A 13,687-nucleotide genomic window follows, 5' to 3' on the forward strand; every position below is an offset into this window, starting at 1 on the left:
TCCATCATAATATTATTGAATGTGAAAAATAAAAATTGTTTACAAAAAATGTCAACTTTAAATATCTAAATTAACTTATTCTTATAACTATAGATTCATGTCTGTTAAATACTTTTTAATTGAATAGTATTTCTTCGTCATTAAACATTCATTAATTTTATTTTTAAAAGAGTTCATATTTAAGTTTTGATACACTAATGATGTTGGTAGTTTATTATACAGTTGAGAAGCTATATTAAATATTATACTATTACCAAAAAGTGCCGTTGTATGCTGCGTGGCTTCAGTTGGATAAATATACCTATAATATATGGAGTCAGATATACTTTTTTTGTTTTATTCAAATTCAAAATTCAAATTTATTTCAGTTTTACCAGTGGGAGGCTCCTTTGCACAGCATGCCGGCTAGATTATGGGTACCACAACGGCGCCTATTTCTGCCGTGAAGCAGTAATGTGTTAGCATTACTGTGTTGCGGTCTGAAGGGCGCCGTAGCTAGTGAAATTACTGGGCAAATGAGACCTAACATCTTACATCTCAAGGTGACGAGCGCAGTTGTAGTGCCACCCAGAATTTTTTGTTCAAGAATCCTGAGCAGCACTGCATTGTAACGGGCAGGGCGTATCCATTACCATCAGTACGTCCTGCTCGTCTCGTCCCTTATTTTCATAAAAAAAAACCTGAACAGAACAGTGTTTGTCGAGTCTGCTCGCATTATATGTCTATCGTCTATGCTTACAGTGCAGGTATTATGACGACCCATATGGCCGAATTGTTAGTGACCCTGACTACTAAGCTAGAGGTCCCGGGTTCGAATCCCGGTAGGTGCCATCATTTATATGATAAATATGGATGTTTGTTTCCGAGTCATGGATGTTTATATGTATTTATGTATATTTAAGTAAGTATATTGTATTAAATATATCCTTGTCTTGTACCCATAGTACAGGCTATGCCTGGTTTGGGGCAAGATAATTTGTGTAAAAGTGTATCAATATTATTATTATTATAAATATATTTATAAATGTATTTCACAAAAACTCAAACTGACCACTATTTTTTTTCTTACATAATAAATTGATATGATATTAACAACCCATTTACAACTGTGCTGAATTATACAAATGATTTAAGTTTTCTTTAGTGTTAATTCCGCCAATATTTGTTTTTAAAACAATTCGACACGTGTTTCGCCTCTACACGAGGCATCCTCAGGACGTGATGACATGACGAGACATGTCTCGTGCCAGATTTTGGCGAGACAACACGTATAATTATGGATTTCCGCAAAGTAACGCCTAATTAAATAAATTTACTGTGCTGAATTATTATTTACTATCTTAAATATCGCAGTAGTGAACACAAGACATAAAGCAGAACTTGGTTTTCCAGGTATTAATCATTTTAACTTAAATAAAAGCAACCAATAAATAATATTGATTTATAGAACCACCTGTAAAAGAAGCGTGAAATCGTATCTGTATCTCAGTAACAATTTTTTTTATATGATAATAAAGGACGAGGCCAGCAGGACGTTCAGCTGATTGTAATTGAAATGCCCTGCCCATTACAATGCAGTGCCGCTCAGGATTCTTTGAAAAACCCAATAACTCTGAGCGGCACTACAATTGCGATCGTCACCTTGAGACATAAGATTTTAAGTCTCGTTTGCCCAGTAATTTTACTAGCTACGGCGCTCTTCAGGCCGAAACACAATAATGCTATACTAACTAGCTTATTATTTTAATATATATAAATTACGTGACACGTTGTTTGTCCGCGATGGACTCCTAAACTAATGAACGGATTTTAATGGGGATTACTTCATGGAGTGTAGTTTAGTTCAACTTGAGAGATAGGATACTTTTAATTTTGATTTGGGACCCATAATTATTTTTATTTCCAATATTTACATTGTATGCATATATTTTCTGTGAGAGAATTTACTGACGCACGGTTTGACCGTTCTGCTGTGAAACTATTTAACAAATGGGAGCATATTTTATGAAATAATTCTTGATGTTATGAAATATTATTGACAAATTCATTAAAAACATTATTTTATTTATTATGTACAGAACAACGTCTGTCAGGTCAGCTAGTAAATATTAAATAGTCATGTTTCTATTAAAACATAAATTTGTAAATTCTTAGTATCCGAGAAATGATAACAATGGGGACAGCAAAATTAAAAACTGAATACAATACATAGAAGGTCCATTGTCCTCGACACTATTATAAGGTCATTGTATTTTGTTAATACTGCTGCTTATATTACCCAGATGCCCTGTAGCAATACGATGTTTGACTTCATATAAATGGTGATCGATGAAACGTAACTGTGTCACAGTAGAAATATAAAACTGTATGGAAACTACATACAAACGATCGTAACACAACACTCACACAAACATGCGAATCGACAAGCCTCTAAGCGGTTTTCGCGGTGTTACAGTATGGAGTGCCGCGTGAATACGAGTGGTCACGTTGTTATTTGTTTTCGCGATCTTTTTAAAAATGCCAGCCCTGCGCAACGCCCCACAAGGAAATTCGTTCCAAAAAATGCGGTCTACTAAAAATAACATGACAACCCTATTGCTTCATTGGAGTATAGGCAGGTGTAGGTACATATATTTTTATCAAATAGACTTAGTTTCCATACCGTTCCAGATTTCTACTGTGACTGTGAATTGAGGGCTGTCAGCTTCGATATTCAGAAGACAAAGGTACTTAACCAGAATGAAGGTAAGTTTTATTAAAGGTTTATGTATGGTGTACAGACCGCCCAAACACAGATTTGTGTTAGAACTGTCTAGTGTTATGGTTAATTTGAGACATTAATATCGATTTAAAAAAATATAATAACGTAGTGAGCCATTGTATAAATTCTTTAAACAATATGCTATGTTTTTTTTAAAGTGATAACCCTCACTTCTAGGATTAATACACAAATAAAATTTGAAAAACAAAATTTTATGAACGATACGGGACTCAAACGGTTGGCTCAGTTGGTTAGAGCACCGGCACGGAACGCCGGAGGTCGTGGGTTCGAGTCCCGCACCGTTCATAAAATTTTGTTTTTCAAATTTTATTTGTGTAAATTCCTTAAGTAATTTGGTTTTCAGTGTGTGTATGTGAACATATATTACATACGCGTAGAAAGGCATGGTGAAAAAATTTGTGTGTCCTGTAAAGATTACGTATTTATTCTAAACGCTTATAAACCGTATTGTGCTGAGCGCAGTGCCGCAGTAATCAACAGCTCGCCAGCTGATCACTGCATAGCCGGTTGTGTGTAATTTGGATCGTTCAGTACCTACTGATGAGGACTCATGCTTAAGAATAGCATCGATAGCATGCCCGGACCAATACAAGCTGTCATTTTAGAAAGAGGCGGCCACAATATTAAACTCATACGGCCTTACAAATAAAATTGCTTATGATTGGTCAATTCGGACGCATAACGTATCCCGCGTTTATTTGCAAGGCAGCTTGTCATTCGGAAAACTTCATAATTATCATTGTATTGATTGCTTTTTTTTTATATGGAATAGGAGGACAAACGAGCGTACGGGTCACCTGGTGTTAAGTGATCACCGCCGCCCACACTCTCCTGCAACACCAGAGGAATCACAAGAGCGTTGCCGGCCTTTAAGGAAGGTGTACGCGCTTTTCTTGAAGGTACCCATGTCGTATCGTCCCGGAAACACCGCACAAGGAAGCTCATTCCACAGCTTCGTGGTACGAGGAAGAAAGCTCCTTGAAAACCGCACTGTGGAGGACCGCCACACATCCAGATGGTGGGGATGATATCGTAACTTGTGGCGTGTCGTGCGAAGGTGAAATTCGGCGGCAGGAATCAGGTTGAACAGCTCTTCGGAACACCCCCCGTGATAAATGCGGTAGAAGACACACAATGAAGCGACGTCTCTACGCAACGCCAAGTGATCCAGCCGTTCACAGAGTACTGGGTCCCCGACAATTCGAGCTGCTCTGCGTTGCACGCGGTCAAATGGATCGAGCTGATACTGGGGTGCGCCAGACCAGAGATGACAGCAATACTCCATGTGAGGCCGGACCTGCGCTTTGTAGAGCGCTAGAATGTGGGCCGGCTTGAAGTATTGCCGTGCTCTATTTATGACGCCCAGTTTCAACAATATTGTTAACATTTTGCATTTTCTTCGTTTATCATCAGTTATAACTTTATACCAAGTTTATTTGTAAGGCCGTTACTATTTATTTTTATGTTAAAAAAAACATAAATTTTAGCCTGCGTTATTATTTAATGAACAGATTCGCAACTAGCTGCATATTCAAATTCAAATATTTTTATTCAAAATAGGATTTATAATCACTTATTGAACGTCAAAATCTACCACCCATTCAAAAGAGACTGCCTCAGACCTGAGAAGAATGGGCGCAAGAAACTCAGCGGGCTTTTTTTTTTATATAAAATATGGATTACAATGTAATATCGTACAATAAACATTAGTAATTAAAGAGCCTGAGGGTATTCGCTTTAATCCCAGTCCGTGGTGTCATTAAGAAAATCGTTTATGCTATAATAACCTTTCCCACACAAACGTTATTTAACAATTCTTTTAAATTTCGTAACACATTTGTTTTGTACATTTTCTGGGATCATATTGTAGAAGCATATACATCGCCCAACAAAAGACTTACTAACTCGACCCAACCGAGTAGTAGGCATAACAAGTTTATGTTTGTTCCTCGTGTTAACATTATGAATGTCACAGTTTCTAGAAAATTCCTCAATGTGCTTATGAAGATACAAAACATTATCAAAAATGTATTGAGAAGCAACAGTCAAAATGTTTATTTCTTTAAATTTTTCTCTTAATGATTCTTAAGGACCTAGGTTACAAATCGCGCGAATAGCCCTCTTCTGCAGCACAAAGATAGTAGTAATATCGGCCGCACTGCCCCATAACAATATACCATAGGACATAATACTATGAAAATAACTAAAGTATACTAATCTCGCCGTATGTATGTCAGTTAACCGTCTGATTTTCTTAACCGCATATGCTGCAGAACTAAGCCTATTCGCCAATCCTTCAATATGGGGGCCCCACTGCAATTTGGAATCAAGAGTAATGCCAAGAAATATAGCAGATTCCACTGGTTTTACCACCTCTCCATTTAATAAAATATTCGCATCTATATTTTTGACATTTGGCGCGGTGAATTTAATATATTTGGTTTTATGATTATTTAACAATAAGTTATTGGCGCTAAACCAGTACACGATGTCAGATAGAGCATTGTTTACTTCGTCATATAAAACTTGGCTTCGTTTCACTTTGAATATAAGTGAAGTGTCATCCGCAAACAATACCACCTTGTGTTTTTTTTCTACAAGGTTAGGTAGATCATTTATATAAATTAGGAAGAGGAAGGGTCCAAGAATAGACCCTTGTGGTACCCCCATACCGATAGGAGTCCCAGGAGATCTCCTGCCATTCACCTCGACCCTCTGAATCCTATTATTTAAATATGAGATCAGAAGATCGAGTGCAGATCCTCTTAAACCATAGTGGCATAGCTTCCTGACCAGCGTTGAATGTTGAACACAATCAAAAGCCTTAGATAAATCACAGAAGATACCAAGTGCATTCTGTGATTCCTCCCAGGCCTCAAAAATATTCCTGATGAGTTCAACACCTGCATCCGTAGTCGAGCGTCCCCTAGTAAAGCCAAATTGTTTTATATGAAGTCACTTATAAGTGTTAAAGTGAGTAAGCATTTGGCTTAAAATAATTTTTTCAAAAATTTTACTAAGGGTCGGCAACACCGAAACAGGGCGATAGTTATTCGGGTCAGAAGTGAGTCCCGATTTAAATATTGGTGTAATTTTACTATACTTCAGAAGGCCAGGAAACACGCCATGTTCAATACAGCTATTAAAAACTAGTGCTAGATATGGTGCTATGACGTCAATAACAGAACTTATTATTTTTACAGATATGCCCCATATATCAGCAGTTTTTTTCATTTCTAAGGATCTGAAAGTTTTAAATATTTCTGCTGGGCTAACAACACTGAATTTGAAATTTTGTTTACATTCCTTAACATTTTCCAAAAGAAGTGACTCGGCAACACTGGTGGAGGAGACAAGGGTGCTTGAGATGGAAACTGGAATGTCAGAAAAAAATTTCTCAAAAGCAGAAGCTACTTCCTGCTCAGAGTGAATTTTTGTATTGTTTATTATTAGATTATATTCAAACTTGCAGTCTTTCGCTCTTCCAGATTCCCAGTTAATAACTTTCCAAGTCATTTTTATTTTATTTGAAGCATTTTTAATTATTTCTCTAATATGCATTGACTTAGCAATAGAATATACTTTCTTAAATAATTTTGAATAATTTTTCACATATACAAGGAAAGATGCATCATGATGATGAAAATGATGATCTCTCACTATATAGCTCATATAACCGTTGTCTGCTCCTATGAATACCAGCTGTTGCCCATTTGTTAAATGACAAGAGACCACCCGAGTAAGTTAATATTAAAGTCACCACAAATCATAATATATTTCTTAGATTCTGATAATTTTGATAGAACCTCCTCCAATACACTCTCAAATAACGCATATAATGCATCGGGGGGTCTGTATATACTTACAACGATGGCACACTCAAGCTCTGCACAGGCTATTTCAATGGTACGTTCAACAGAGAGGCCCACAATATCTTTACGGTCTTTGAATTTAAATGATTTACTTATAAGTATAAGAGAGCCGCGACGTGTTGCGTTTTCTCTGCTAAACACACTTGCCACCCGATGACCACTGGAGTTAAAAATGAGCTCATATTTTCTAAGCCAGTGTTCAGTAAGACATAAGATATCAATATTCTCATGGTTCATTAGTAACTCCAGTTCCAGTTCTTTACCTAACAATCGTTGCATATTTTGGTGCATCAGGTTTATTACTTTACAATTATTATGTTTACTATTACTTGTACATTGTGTATTTATATTGCTAGAGGAGTCCCCTTGTCTTATTGACTAGTTTAAATAATTTGGAACATATTCCAAACCAGAAACTAAACTTTAAGACTGCTCAATAGAAGCAGTGTTAAACTGTGATATCATTTTTCATTAATTCCATCAATGATTAAATAATCTGAAGGTGCCTGAAACAGGGTATTTTCCTTAGTGGGTGGTATTATATTCATGTTACGATCATAACGTTATAAAATTTTAATATGGAGAATTAATATTAAGTGGAACAGAAGCATCTATTTTCCATGCTTCTTTATCCTCTCTAAATTCTTTAATCGTATGTGTGTAGTAGATTTTTTTTTGATAAGATGATACTTTATAACTTTTTTTTTTATTTAGAAGGTGTTAGACATATTGTAATATTATTTGGAATTTTATTAAACATCTGCACACTGAGACAAACAAGACATTAGAAACTAATCAATTATTATTATAAATTAATTGGGGTGCTAGTATAAGAATACCTGTCAGTTTAAAGTAATTTCTAAGGGATTCTCTAGAATTCAGATTATAGATGGCCCTAATTGCTATTTTTTGCAAAACAATTATTGTTTCTATATGAGTTACTTTCCCCCACGTTAATAACTGAAATAAATCAATCTCGCTGTGTTAGTATCTATATGTGTAAGATTTTTAATTCATCTAATAGCAAAAGTAGTAGCACTGAGTAAATGTATTATAATATAATTAACATAACATTAACATTAACATTAACATAGGATAATATGAGCGCCCCATATTGTAGGTTTTCATCTAATACTATTCCAAGAAAGAATATATCAATGAAAGGCATAAAAAAGGGAATTGAATATTAAGTTATGTCAAAAGTTGATAATGATACAGAACAAGAAACAGAATTCGTTTTTAATATAAAGTTATGAAATTCTATCTTTACTTAAAAATGTTTCAGTAAAGTTAAATAATAAAATCAAAACAAAAGCAGAAGTATGTTAATTTTTTCAGTTATCAGTCTCGTGCCAGATTTTGGCGAGACAACACGTCCCGAGGATGTCTCGTGTAGAGGCGAAACACGTGTCGAATTGTTTTAAAGACAAATATTGGCGGAATTAACACTAAAGAAGACTTAAATCATTTGTATAATTATGGATTTCCGCAAAGTTACGCCTAATTCAATATAAATATACTGTGACATTCCAATAAGTTGATATCCTTCAAAACAAGTATTGTTGCGCGTTCGTGTGACAACTGAGCGCACGCCGCACATTGGCGACTTCAGATAATTTATACAGGGTGTTATATATACTGTCCGTAAAGCCGAATTGAGGTTAAATGGGGCCTTATTACGAGTCCATTTGCAATATTTAATAACCGTACTAAAGCTGTATAACATACCCAAAGAAATAAAAAAATATTTGATATTATTTTCACTGATATGCAAACTCTATTTCAGTGAAATTAAATAGTAAAACTACGCAGAATATATTTCTACCTAATTCGCAGAACGACAAAAAATTTAAAAGACCTAACCTAACAAAACAATCTAAACTAACACTTACTTTTTCATAATAAACGTCAGTCATAAACGGCTCAAAGTGTGCTCCGCCTTGCTCAATACACAACCCCGCTCGTCGGGATATGGCATGTGTGGCATTTCGCACCATCGTCGGTGTTATCGATGCAAAAACCGATCCAATACGCTGTTCCATTTGGGCAAACGTTGGGCAAACGAAGAAATACACTATGTACTTCAAATAACCATTTTTTTCAACTTGACATTGTTGAAACCATTTTTTGAGTATCCTTGTATTGAGGTAGCAAACATTTATGAATGAAAAATAGAAAAACTATTAAAGTAGATAATTATTAGGTATATTAGGTACATAGGCCTTTCTGTTTAATAATCTGGTTCCCTGACATGACAGCTTACTAGGGTTGACACAATTTTTGGGTTTAATAATTAATTATATTATGTGGACGACTTCCGGCTGATGATGATGATGATACTTTGTACATTGTACATGCCCTAAAAACAAAAATTATTCAGCCGAGAGAGTGAGGGCGAGAGCAATATGCGCTTGCGTCTTCGAGTAAAATATTAAAGTATTTTTAAAGTGCTTACTGCTTTCAATTCAATGCTTTTTCATCTCTATTTAAATAAGTCAAACTTCAACATTAAAGTGATCATTAATTAATCGAAAAAGAATATGTTCGGCGCAATTTTGTTTCATGAAGATTTATATTCATTTTATTGTGTAAAGGTACTAGTAACAATTAAAACAAACCTCGTTTTATAAAAAATATTTAATTATTATTAATTAAAAAAAGTATTTCTTTATCTTTTAATCATTGTAATCGTCGCCATAATCGATGGAATTTTCATCATTAGCTCAATCATGATATTCGTCATTGCCCATTCGAGTCATCATCCGTATGGCGGAAATACAGAAGTATTTACTGTCTGGACATACGAACACCGTATACACTGATTTTTTCTGCTATGCTGATAATATTCACTTACTAAGAACTTCTTATATTTACATGGTCAATTTCACTGAAACACTACCACACTAAAAACAAATACAGTGTTTAAATAAGCACACATAGACATCTCTTTATCTCTTCAACTTTAAGTAACAATTTTAAACATAGAATGTCGACTATTCGAGTGATTCGTTGGCATTAAAAACTCAATTCTTTCCTTCTTGAGATACTAAGATAGTCGTAGCTGTTACTCACTTTCGTAGCAATTCGTAGCCATACCACCAACGGCTGTATACTCATGTAAAAAAATATATTTATACTACATTCTAGGAATAGTCTGCGTATTGATGTGACAACTGAGCCGAAACTGCTTGATTTATTTTAAACAAATATGCGGGCAGAAAATTAGTATGACAATTCAAAATATATTTTTGTTTAGCTGTTAAATATTAAATTTCAAGCTTTTCAGTATTTCTTCTGAGATTTTTGTTTACTACAATGCCTATTTTTTATATTATCTATACTTTATATTAACCGTATTCATGAGTTGATATTCAATTTTGAGCAATATCATTTCCTGTAGAATATTCCGTTGCGTAAACAGTGTGTCGTTAAGTGGCGCTTGCTTGATATTAAGCAAAACAGCGAAATTTTCCTCGTGCAGACAATTTTGAATGCGTATGCGAAATTGGTTGAAAAAATTGGTTTCGTCCCCAAAAATCTCAAATATAAAACAAATAACAATTGACGCAATCTGAGAGTGAAACAATACATACAAGATTTATCGACAATAAGTCACTCGAACGGTTGACTCAATTGGAAGAGCGCTCGCACGGAACGCGAGAGGTCGCGGGTTCGAGTCCCGCATTATTCGTAAATTCTGTTTTCAAATTTTATTTGTGTAAATAACAATTTTCGGATTGCTCCCATTACTCGACAGGTTATATAGGATATAAATATAAATTACACGCCATACGCCTCTTGCAGTTAGCATCTGCACCTGCGAAAATTCTGGGTGATGTTCACAAAAGGTATATTTTACTAAACATATAATATAGTAGTTTAAGTATTACTCATAACCTTAAAATATATCAACTTTATTGCTAATCTTGACACGTCTCGGATAATCCTTTCAAGCTGACACTCGTTTAGTGAGCACATTGGCTTTCAGCCAATTATGCAAAAGTAATAGAAGCTAGGTTCTGGTAATACTTACATTACAACGTTTTTGTAGGTCATTAGCCCAGTCGTGGATTAAATACTTGGAGCAGTATCTTTATCCTATTCTGCAACCTTTGCCAGAGAAAACTCTATAGGAAATATAAATATTCAGACGGACATCGGCATGCTTCCATCAGTGCAAATCGGGACCTTTTGAGTATTAGTGCCGAAATAAATGCGTATTGGTACCCGTGGACTAGTGGAGTACAAAGTCCAAAGAGGCGTCTAAGGGCTTTTCAATATGGGAGAGCCACGCTGCTATCCTATGACGACAGCACGACCGGGTCAGACTCGACCGGATGCATGCCACACTCTCATAGAAAAGTACAAACGAGGCAAAATAATTAGGGTGATCCATTTCAAATTAAAAAGACGTCTACGACCACCTTGAGATGGCGAGCCAGATTTTCTGCCTTGATTTTCTTTGCGGAGATATTTAACCAAACTTTAGTATAATTTACCTCAATCCGGCCTAAGATTTCTCAGGGTAGGCCCTTATCTACTCTTTGGCTGCGCGTAGTTTTTTAAGAACGTGTCTGCATCTACGCGTGACTCTTTAGGTCCCATGGTGGTAACGCAGAAGAGAATCATCTCATGGGCTGCGTTCAATCAACCATCTATGATGTGATTTTACAAATTCCCTGAAACGCACTGAAATTGTTACGATTTCGACATTATCACAAATGGTTTGAGTGACGCAGCACACACTACGCAGAGCCACGAATGGTGTGTTCCGGTTGGTTGAGCCGACTACTCAATTTGCAGACGTGCATAGCCAAATGCCATTCTTACGGGATCTACTTCTGATTGCACATCGCAGTAGCACAGGCACTAGGCACTTGGGACGTCCAAACATTCCCTGGTCAGAAGTAGTGGCTTTTCGACGCTCACGCCACTGAACACCAGTTAACCCACCACATTTGGGGTGGGGCTTGATGCCCTTTAGATGATCCTAGTGCCTGTGCCATTGCAGACACCGATGTTATACTACAAGTAATGGATATTTTCATATCAAGCTCTGTAGTAATTATCGGTGCCTTGTTGGAATTGTTTTGATATAGCAATTTGAGAGGTGTTGCAATCGGGTTGCAGTTGTTTTTTTAGAGTAGCTTTGTGCAGCTATTGGGCTTACATTTTCATCATTACTATTTTATTTTTTGAAGTCCCCATAACAGGTCTTTTATGGGATTTCTTCTACGAGCTGGATGCTAAAGTACTCTCTGGAGAGTATTGACTCTGGATGGTAGAAATATACATGATCTCAGCCAGGTGCGATTTTTGTTAATCATTGTGATATTTCCTCTATTTCATTAGATATGCTTTTATTTGACGATGTCAATGGTGCTGAGGTGAATTTTAGATGCTGATTATTAAGAATGTCATTTATTTTTTGCCACACAAGCTTTTGTAACAATTGTTTGAAAATTCGCAACACATTTGTTTTGTACATTTTCTGGGACCATGTTGTAAAGTATCGCCCAACAAATAACTTGCTGATTATAAACTTACATATTGATAATGTAATGGTATTATTATATTATTAATTAAAACTTTTAATGATTATAAAATATATTTTATTGTTAGTTATAATTCTTGAATATGTAGATTAGAATTGCGTGTATGTAAATCAGAAGTATCACTATTAAATTATATAAAAGTTAAAATTATCTTAAAGTAGTTATAGTATTTTTCTTTGATTAACTCGAGTGTTACACATTTAAATAATACACTTTTTAAATGGTAAAAACGCGTGTTACTGTGTTTTTACTTTAGATTTTGTGTAGAAGTTACATTTTTATTATTATTTTAGTTAACCCGACGTTTCAAGACCTCATTCGTAAAAAAAAGCAAAAAGAAAAGCGATAACGCCTATTATAATTATTATCTTAGCAATAAATATTGCAATTGGAACCTAGCCAGATGCAAGTGGATATTATTATGCAGGAAGGTAACTACTGAATGTTTCGCGAGAGATCAACCCTCCTTATTTGACACCAATAATATATTAAAAGTAAAGTAAAAATAAGTATACGGCAGGATAGGTTTATGCTTACTTCATTGTTGGAGGTTTCAACCACCGTTGCAATCGTTCAGCCAGCCACATAGAACTATATTTTTCGAGACTCGAAATCTCAAAGTCTTCTTCTCTCTTCTTCTTCTTCATACAGGCGCTTTCCGCAACTCGACGTCATATGCGCCTATTTTGCGTGCGAGGGTGGAAGAGGCTACTCCAACCAGCCAAGCTCCTCGGGGAAGTCACCCAACTTCTTAACGTCTCGGAGGACTTCGCAAAGAGCGCCTGGTGACCCCAGGTGCTTCGCCCTGTAGTTTGCCACCTCACTGCATTCCAGCAGGACGTGAGCGGCTGTTTCCTCTGCCACCAAGCAACCTCTGCATAGAGGGCTGTCCGTGACACCTATATTAAAAAGATGCCTGTTAAAATTGCCGTGAACTGTGGTCGCACATAATATTAATCTTAGTCGACACCGATTAAGTTGTAAGATTTCCCTGGTAAAACGCAAGTCGGCGCAAGGAAAAGCTGCTTTGGCTTGCCTCCTCAAGGTCAAAGTCATCAAAATCTCAAAGTCAAAGTCAAATAAACTTTATTCAATAAGGCTTAAACTGATTGCTTTTGAATTGTATAATATGATGTTGCATCGAGATGACCTTAACGAATTGGTTCAATCACAGTTGCGACTCCACCTCAGCCATTTCAACAAAACTTTTAACCCCAGTTCAAGTTGTTCTCGTCCATTCGCTCCTGTTTGTCGATGACAATGAGACTTGTGTCAATATTCTGTGCAAACGAAACTTGGAAGTTCTTTGTTCTCGTAACCCAGTACTACTTTTTATTTAGTATCAGATATTATTAGAAAATGTGTTAGTTATTACTAAAGTTATGAAGTGATATTATATTTAAAATTGATGTTTATTAGACGACCTGTATAGCCGAGTGGCATATGGCCAAATGGTTAGTGACCCTGACTACTAAGCT

Source organism: Leptidea sinapis, chromosome 27 (assembly GCF_905404315.1).
Source record: "Leptidea sinapis chromosome 27, ilLepSina1.1, whole genome shotgun sequence".
In the NCBI taxonomy this organism is placed as follows: domain Eukaryota; kingdom Metazoa; phylum Arthropoda; class Insecta; order Lepidoptera; family Pieridae; genus Leptidea; species Leptidea sinapis.